A 9,583-nucleotide genomic window follows, 5' to 3' on the forward strand; every position below is an offset into this window, starting at 1 on the left:
ACGAGAGGCCTACTGCAAGGACTCAACTAAGCTTTTGTTCTTTAAAAGCCATCTCTGTTGCTGAAATGAGTTTATCAAGTCGGCTGTAGTTGCTGAAGGCCAAATTGAAAATATTGCGACATTTTATATAGCTTGTTGTTTAATAAGTTTTAACGAGTATGTATACAGTCCAAATGAAAGATAGCCAGACATTTGTAGCCATGGGGATTCTTTAAAGCCCAAAATAAGTCAGAATTGTCCAAACCAAAACGGTCACAATCGAAACCGTTAACACAATAGAGATATATAGAGGCTTCATCTTTGTATCTGTGCCATTATGCAGTCTGTGACAGCACGGGCCATGCCATTGAGGCTATCTCCAATTAAAAGTTGCATGCGCCATCATCAACCATCTGAGCCACAGAGGACCACCAGGTGGCTAGTGGACTAGTGCACACTTCAGGAAGAAATGTAGAGTATTGAGATGTATTGCCAGCAGGGGGGCTCCAACCCTCCAAGAGCCCAAACACTGACATCTGTTTTGCCAAAACATAGACATCTATAATGTGCTATACTGTGCTGTGCTCTACCGTACTGTACTGTGCTGTGCTGTGCTCTACCGTACTGTGCTATGCTTACAGTACTGTGCTTTGCTGTGCTGTACTGTACCCTACTGTACTGTACCCTAATCTAAAGTTCTCTACTGTACTGTACTCTACTGTACAGTACTCTACTGTACTCTACTACAATGTATTGTACTGTACCCTACTCTACTGTACTCTACTCTACTCTACTGTGCTCTACTATAATTTATTTTACTGTACTCTACTCTACTGTACCTACTCTACTGTACTGTGCACTACTATAATGTATTGTACTGTACCATACTCTACTGTACTCTACTGTACTGTGCTCTACTATAATGTATTGTAATGTACTGTACCCTACTCTACTGTACCCTACTGTACTCTACTGTACTGTGCTCTACTATAATGTATTGTACTGTACCATACTCTACTGTACTCTACTGTACTATGCTCTACTATAATGTATTGTAATGTACTGTACCCTACTCTACTGTACCCTACTGTACTCTACTGTACTGTGCTCTACTATAATGTATTGTAATGTACTGTACCTACTCTACTGTACTGTGCACTGCTATAATGTATTGTACTGTACCATACTCCACTGTACTCTACTGTACTGTGCTCTACTATAATGTATTGTAATGTACTGTACCCTACTCTACTGTACCCTACTCTACTCTACTGAAGTTTACTCTACTATAATGTATTGTAATGTACTGTACCCTACTCTACTGTACTGTGCACTACTATAATGTATTGTACTGTACCATACTCTACTGTACTCTACTGTACTGTGCTCTACTATAATGTATTGTAATGTACTGTACTCTACTCTACTGTGCCCTACTGTACTCTACTGTACTGTGCTCTACTATAATGTATTGTATTGTACTGTACCCTACTCTACTGTACCCTACTGTACTCTACTGTACTGTGCTCTACTATAATGTATTGTATTGTACTGTACCCTACTCTACTGTACCCTACTGTACTCTACTGTACTGTGCTCTACTATAATGTATTGTAATGTACTGTACCCTACTCTACTGTACTCTACTGTACCCTACTGTACTCTACTGTACTGTGCTCTACTATAATGTATTGTAATGTACTGTACCCTACTCTACTGTACTCTACTGTACTCTACTGTACTCTACTGTACCCTACTCTACTCTACTGAAGTTTACTCTACTTCAGTTTCTTTTAATTGAAGAATGGACCCATGAACTCTTGATCTAGTGGTCTTGGTCTTGGTCCTGCTCTGTGGACCACTCAAGACCACAAATTCATTCTTTAACCTTTTACTGCAGTGAGCTAAATCAGGGTCCCACGGAGTGTTTCTTGCTAGTCTTAAGCAAATCTACTTTGAAATAAAAGTATACACCTTACACATACAATATGGTTATGGGCTTTAAAAAAGAAGACACCTGTACCATGTCAGATATAGAGATGAAATTCAATTTGGATTCCAATATTTCACTTTATACACATCACAATAGATTAAAACATAACAAAACTGTTTTAAATAGAAACACTGGATTTTATGAAACTTTTTCAAAATAATGGCAGCTTTTTTAAAAGACTGTTTATTAATTGATGCCACTAGGTAATTTGACTGCAGGAAAAGGTTACCTTGTCATGGTCTCAACTCACTGGGTCTGGGTTTTAATCTTGGGACCAATGTCCTGATAAAAACCTTGGTCTTGGCTCCTGGAAATTAGCTTAGTCTTTGGTTTTTACAACATAGGCAACCCAATTTCAAGACAATGCTCTCTGGTCATTGGCAGATCCCTCCCAACCCATAGGAATGCCCACTCAGTTGACAACTTTTAAATGGTGGAAGCCCTCAATGGAAATATCTATACCAAAACAAATTATTTCCATCTAGATTCCCCTATTTATCTCTATACAACACCAAAACATTTGTTATTTTGCCAAAATAAAGACAGTTAAAGTGATCATTTAAACATCTAACATAATCAATTTGATGCATAAGTAATTAAATCAATCAACAAGTTTTAGATTCACACCACCAACATTGAACATTTTACAGAGAACAATAGACATGATATTTCTCTAAATGCAAATTACATTTAAAAAATATATTGTAATAGGTTAATTAAAATGATGCAACTTTTTCCACTATGTTTCAGTAGTGACACATTTAGTGGGGTGGGAAGGAATTCAGGTAAATATACTGCTCAAAAAAATAAAGGGAACACTTAAACAACACAATGTAACTCTAAGTCAATCACACTTCTGTGAAATCAAACTGTCCACTTAGGAAGCAACACTGATTGACAATAAATTTGACATGCTGATGTGCAAATGGAATAGACAACAGGTGGAAATGATAGGCAATTAGCAAGACACCCCCAATAAAGGAGTGGTTCTGCAGGTGGTAACCACAGACCACTTCTCAGTTCCTATGCTTCCTGGCTGATGTTTTGGTCACTTTTGAATGCTGGCGGTGCTTTCACTCTAGTGGTAGCATGAGACGGAGTCTACAACCCACACAAGTGGCTCAGGTAGTGCAGCTCATCCAGGATGGCACATCAATGCGAGCTGTGGCAAGAAGGTTTGCTGTGTCTGTCAACGTAGTGTCCAGAGCATGGAGGCGCTACCAGGAGACAGGCCAGTACATCAGGAGACGTGGAGGAGGCTGTAGGAGGGCAACAACCCAGCAGCAGGACCGCTACCTCCGCCTTTGTGCAAGGAGGAGCAGGAGGAGCACTGCCAGAGCCCTGCAAAATGACCTCCAGCAGGCCACAAATGTGCATGTGTCTGCTCAAACGGTCAGAAACAGACTCCATGAGGGTGGTATGAGGGCCCGACGTCCACAGGTGGGGGTTGTGCTTACAGCCCAACACCGTGCAGGACGTTTGGCATTTGCTAGAGAACACCAAGATTGGCAAATTTGCCACTGGCGCCCTGTGCTCTTCACAGATGAAAGCAGGTTCACACTGAGCACATGTGACAGACGTGACAGAGTCTGGAGACGCCGTGGAGAACGTTCTGCTGCTGCAACATCCTCCAGCAAGACTGGGTCAGTCATGGTGTGGGGTGGCATTTCTTTGGGGGGCCGCACAGCCCTCCATGTGCTCGCCAGAGGTAGCCTGACTGCCATTAGGTACCGAGATGAGATCCTCAGACCCCTTGTGAGAACATATGCTGGTGCGGTTGGCCCTGGGTTCCTCCTAATGCAAGACAATGCTAGACCTCATGTGGCTGGAGTGTGTCAGCAGTTCCTGCAAGAGGAAGGCATTGATGCTATGGACTGGCCCGCCCGTTCCCCAGACCTGAATCCAATTGAGCACATCTGGGACATCATGTCTCGCTCCATCCACCAACGCCACGTTGCACCACAGACTGTCCAGGAGTTGGCGGATACTTTAGTCCAGGTCTGGGAGGAGATCCCTCAGGAGACCATCCGCCACCTCATCAGGAGCATGCCCAGGCGTTGTAGGGAGGTCATACAGGCACGTGGAGGCCACACACACTACTGAGCCTCATTTTGACTTGTTTTAAGGACATTACATCAAAGTTGGATCAGCCTGTAGTGTGGTTTTCCACTTTAATTTTGAGTGTGACTCCAAATCCAGACCTCCATGGGTTGATAAATTGGATTTCCATTGATTATTTTTGTGTGATTTTGTTGTCAGCACATTCAACTATGTAAAGAAAAAAGTATTTAATAAGACTATTTCATTCATTCAGATCTAGGATGTGTTATTTTAGTGTTCCCTTTATTTTTTTGAGCAGTGTATTTCAAATATGCGATACAAAGGGTGTGAGTTGTATACACTGAGTGTCACGTTCTGACCATAGAAAGCTTTTATTTTCTATGGTAGAGTAGGCCAGGGCGTGACAGGGTGTTTTGTCTAGTTTATTTATTTCTATGTTGGTTCTAGTTTCCTTTTTCTATGTTGGAGATTTTGTCTAGTTTCTGTATTTCTATGTTGTTGTTTTTTAGATGATCTCCAATTAGAGGCAGCTGGTCATCGTTGTCTCTAATTGGGGATCATATTTAAGTTGTTGGTTTTCCCACTAGGTTTTGTGGGACATTATTTTGAGTAAGGGTATGTTGCACCGCTTTGTCACGTTTTAGTCATTAGTTTATTTGTATGTCTTGCATAGTTTCACAGTTATAATAAAATGTGGAACGATACACACACTGCGCTTTGATCCCATTCTTCAGACAGCCTCGACACTGAGTGCAAAAAAATAAAACATTAAGAACATCTGCTCTTTCCATGACACATATACCAGTGCCAGTTGTAGTAAACTCCTGAAAGATAAAAGTGTGCATAATTCATTAAAATGACAATTGAACAGTTAAAGAGATAAGCTTAGATGACTTATGCAGAAAATATATGTTTTTAACACAGAATTGGGCATAATAATGGATCTAGATTGCAGGAAAAAACTGTTTCAGGTGTTTGAAAATGCTAAATTGAAAATGCTAAATTGCAGAGAATTGCACAACCCTCCTCCAGAAACCCCTCCGCTCTATGACATACTTTTTGCCCCCTCTATAATAATGGCTTTATGACGCCTCTGTGTCAGACATTTCCCTCCATCAAAATGTACTAGCACAAACCGTCAAGTCTAGTTGTTTGCTACGAACATTGCTGTCTGACGTATCTATTCTACCGATAGTCCCATCAAAGATGATTTGTACAGTATCAGTCATATAAAAGAACAAACACCAGTCTGGTTCCCAGTTATATAGAAATGTTTATATTTATTTTGGAAAAACACCAACCTGTCTCCACTCACCACCCCTGTGAACTTGCTCCACCTCCTATGTGAGTGCTCCGGTCAAGTACATTGCTTTTATGCACAAGATTAGCGCCTCTCAGTAATTGGTTTCTCCTGTTTTCATTGTGTATCAGAAAAATTGATGTTTATGCAAATTATGTCTTTATACTTTTTACTTTAAATGTTTCATCATTTTGCACATATCCTGTTATTGGAGATGGTGACCTGAAATCCATGTGAATATCAGCCGATAAATCAAGCATTAGGCTATAAGCAACTTTACAAGGCCATGGGCCCTTGATGTGATCTAAAAGTTCATACATTGTTGATACACCACAGATACTCATTTCCAGGTCTGAGTTTGGAATGAAAATTATATATAAAAATGTTTGACCAAAATTGATCACAATAAGGCGCTGTGTGATAACTGGTGAACCCCTCTTGGGAGGCGTCTGTTATTGGCTCCGGTGGAAATCCGGGGGAAATTCCCAGTGCTGGTCTATGCAGAAACAGAGATAAAAGCAGAGGTAGGCAGCACAGAGGCAACAGGTCTCTGCACTGCCTGTCTGGAGCATTATGTCTCAGTCTGCCCTCCACAAGTACAATTTAGCGACCATTATACAACAGGTGGGTCTGATCCTGAATGCTGATTGGTTAAAAGCGCATTCCAGCTGGTGTCTATTCCACATGTTACAACCTACTAAATCTATGACATTAAAATGCCTATTTTCTCGACTTCGTCTCGGACCTAACAACACCCGTGCCAACTCATCTTCCAAACACCGGCTTCTCTGGCATTATCACTTAATTATACGTTCCCGGTCTTACATTATGCATTACAGATGAGATAACTTACAAGGAGGACTTCATTTCTGTTTCCCCTGCTAACCAACATGGAAAATATTACGGTAAGACTTCCTATGCTCTAATATTGCTGTACCGTTTTATGTAAAGGAAACTTTTGGGTTCAAACTTTTGAATATTTGAATAACTGATTACTCTGATATAACTGGCCTACTATGACATGAAAAAGAAAACTATTGAAGTTGATATGTAATAAAGATGGTGAAAGTATTCAAATCAAATCAAAGTTTATTTGTCACGTGCGCCGAATACAACAGGTGTAGACCTTACAGTGAAATGCTTACTTACAGGCTCTAACCAATAGGGCAAAAAAGGTATTAGGTGAACAATAGGTAGGTAAAGAAATAAAACAACAGTAAAAAGACAGTGAAAAACAGTAGCGAGGCTATATACAGTAGCGAGGCTATAAAAGTAGCAAGGCTAAATACAGACACCGGTTAGTCAGGCTGATTGAGGTAGTATGTACATGTTGATAAGGTTAAAGTGACTATGCATATATGATGAACAGAGAGTAGCGTTAAAGAGGGGTTGGTGGGTGGGACACAATGCAGATAGCCCGGTTAGCCAATGTGCGGGAGCACTGGTTGGTCGGGCCAATTGAGGTAGTATGTACATATGTACATGAATGTATAGTTAAAGTGACTATGCATATATGATAAACAGAGAGTAGCAGCAGCGTAAAAGAGGGGTTGGGGGGCACACAATGCAAATAGTCCGGGTAGCCATTTGATTACCTGTTCAGGAGTCTTATGGCTTGGGGCTAAAAACTGTTGAGAAGCCTTTTTGTCCTAGACTTGGCACTCTGGTACCGCTTGCCATGCGGTAGTAGAGAGAATAGTCTATGACTGGGGTGGCTGGGGTCTTTGACAATTTTTAGGGCCTTCCTCTGACACCGCCTGGTGTAGAGGTCCTGGATGGCAGGCAGCTTAGCCCCAGTGATGTGCTGGGCCGTAAGCATTACCCGCTGTAGTGCCTTGCGGTCAGAGGCCGAGCAATTGCCTTACCAGGCAGTGATGCAACCAGTCAGAAGGCTCTCGATGTTGCAGCTGTAGAACCTTTTGAGGATCTCAGCACCCATGCCAAATCTTTTTAGTTTCCTGAGGGGGAATAGGCTTTGTCGTGCCCTCTTCACGACTGTCTTGGTGTGTTTGGACCATTCTAGTTTGTTGGTGATGTGGACACCAAGGAACTTGAAGCTCTCAACCTGCTCCGCTACAGCCTCGTCAATGAGAATGGAATGGAAGTCAATAACAGTATTGTGAGTAAAGATGTTCATTCATCGCAAAGCATTTTGGCAAATTGTATTAAATGACTGTACGTTGAAAGATGTCATATTAAATCCCCTCTCAGCCGGACCAATGGCAGGTGATTGTGAACAAAAAGCTAAATTTTCCCCTGGAGCTGATAGCAGTCATTCAGAAGGAAAACTCCATTCTGGTGGGAAGCCTGCTGTCCACAGGGGATGGCATCATCTGCCAGCTGGCTGAGTCTGAGGACCGTCTGTGGAGAGAAGCCCTGAACCTGTCCATCCGCTTGGGCGACGAGGACATTGTCTCCGCTCTGATGCTGGGCGTCAGTTTGACTTCAGGCAGATCTACGTGGCGCTGCTGGTGGCCGTGGACACCAACCGGAGGAAGTGGTCAAAACTCTCCTGGACTGCCTCGACCAGGGAAGGGCAACAAGATGGATGTGGGCTCCTTCTCCATGGCAGTATTTGACCATTACATTGATGACTCCTAGTTTGCCCCTGACATGACCCCGATGACCCTGGCCTATCAGAAGTACCTGTATGACATCGTCACCACATTGACTAAGAAGGGCCATGCCATCCCTCTGCCTCACTCCATCTCCTGTACCTGTCTGGAGTGCAGGAATGGCCATCAGTATGATCTGCTGAAGTTCTCTCTGTCTCGTATCAACACTTACCGGGGCATGGCCAGCCGGGCATACCTCTCCATCACCGCACAGGATGCCATGCTCAGTACCTTGAAACTCAGTTGGGAGGTATGCAATGTTTGATGTTTGTTTGATGTTTGATGTTTGATGTTGTGTGTAAATGACAACATAGTACTATATTTATTTACTGTATTTTACCCTGTAAGTTGACTGAGAAAACATTCTAGCTCACAGGAAATCAATGACAGTAGAATGTTAGATCATATGAAGTCAATTAGAGTAGAATGTTAGCTCATATGAAGTCAAATAGAGTAGAATGTTAGCTCATATGAAGTCAATTAGAGTAGAATGTTAGCTCATATGAAGTCAATAATAGTAGAATGTTAGCTCATATTAAGTCAATAACAGAATAATGTTAGCTCACAGGAAGTCAATAACAGTAGAATGTTAGCTCATATGAAATCAATAACAGTAAAGTGTTAGCTCATATGAAGTCAATAACAGTAGAATGTTAGCTCATATGAAGTCAATAAGAGTAGAATGTTAGCTCATATGAAGTCAATAAGAGTAGAATGTCAGCTCATATGAAGTCAATAAGAGTAGAATGTTAGCTCATATGAAGTCAATAACAGTAGAATGTTAGCTCATATGAAGTCAATAAGAGTAGAATGTTAGCTCATATGAAGTCAATTAGAATAGAATGTCAGCTGTTTACAAATCGTTTGTAAAGTATAGGCTACCTTTATACACTGTGTATACAAAACATTCCATACGGCTCTTTCCATGACACAGACTGAACAGGTGAATCCAGGGGAAAGCTGTGATCCCTTATTGATGTCACTTGTTAAATACACTTCAATCACTGTAGATGAAGGGGAGGAGACAGGTTAAAGAAGGATGTTTAAGCCTTGAGACAATTGAGACATGTATTGTGTATGAGTACCATTCAGAGGGTGAATGGGCAAGACAAAAGATGTAAGTATCTTTGACCAGGGTGTGGTAGTAGGTGCCAGGCGCATGGGTTTGAATGTGTCAAGAGCTGCAACGGTGCTGGGTTTTTCACCTTCAACAGTTTCTCGTGTGTATCAAGAATGGTCCACCACCAAAAGGACATCCAGCCAACGTGACACAGCTGTGGGAAACATTGGCAGTACCATGGGCCAGCATCCCTGTGGAATCCTTTCAACACCTTGTAGAGTCCGACAAATTGAGGCTGTTCTGAGGGCAAAAGGGAGTGCAACTCAATATTAGGAATGGGTTCCTAATGTTTTGTCCACTCAGTGTATAGCCTGCTGTAAATATTTAAAACACCTATGCTTGCTTATGTAAGTTGCCAAATTCAGAGTGAAACCTACCACACTAACTTATTTTTTGTTGGACTGATTATGCATGTCATAAAAATGTAGCAATTAGCAAAAGCATGTTTATGAGTAGAAAAAACAAAGACAGACAACTGACCCAGCTCATGATTCAGTCATTTCATGTTGTTTCAA

Source organism: Salmo trutta, chromosome 26 (genome assembly GCF_901001165.1).
Source record: "Salmo trutta chromosome 26, fSalTru1.1, whole genome shotgun sequence".
Lineage (NCBI taxonomy): Eukaryota > Metazoa > Chordata > Actinopteri > Salmoniformes > Salmonidae > Salmo > Salmo trutta.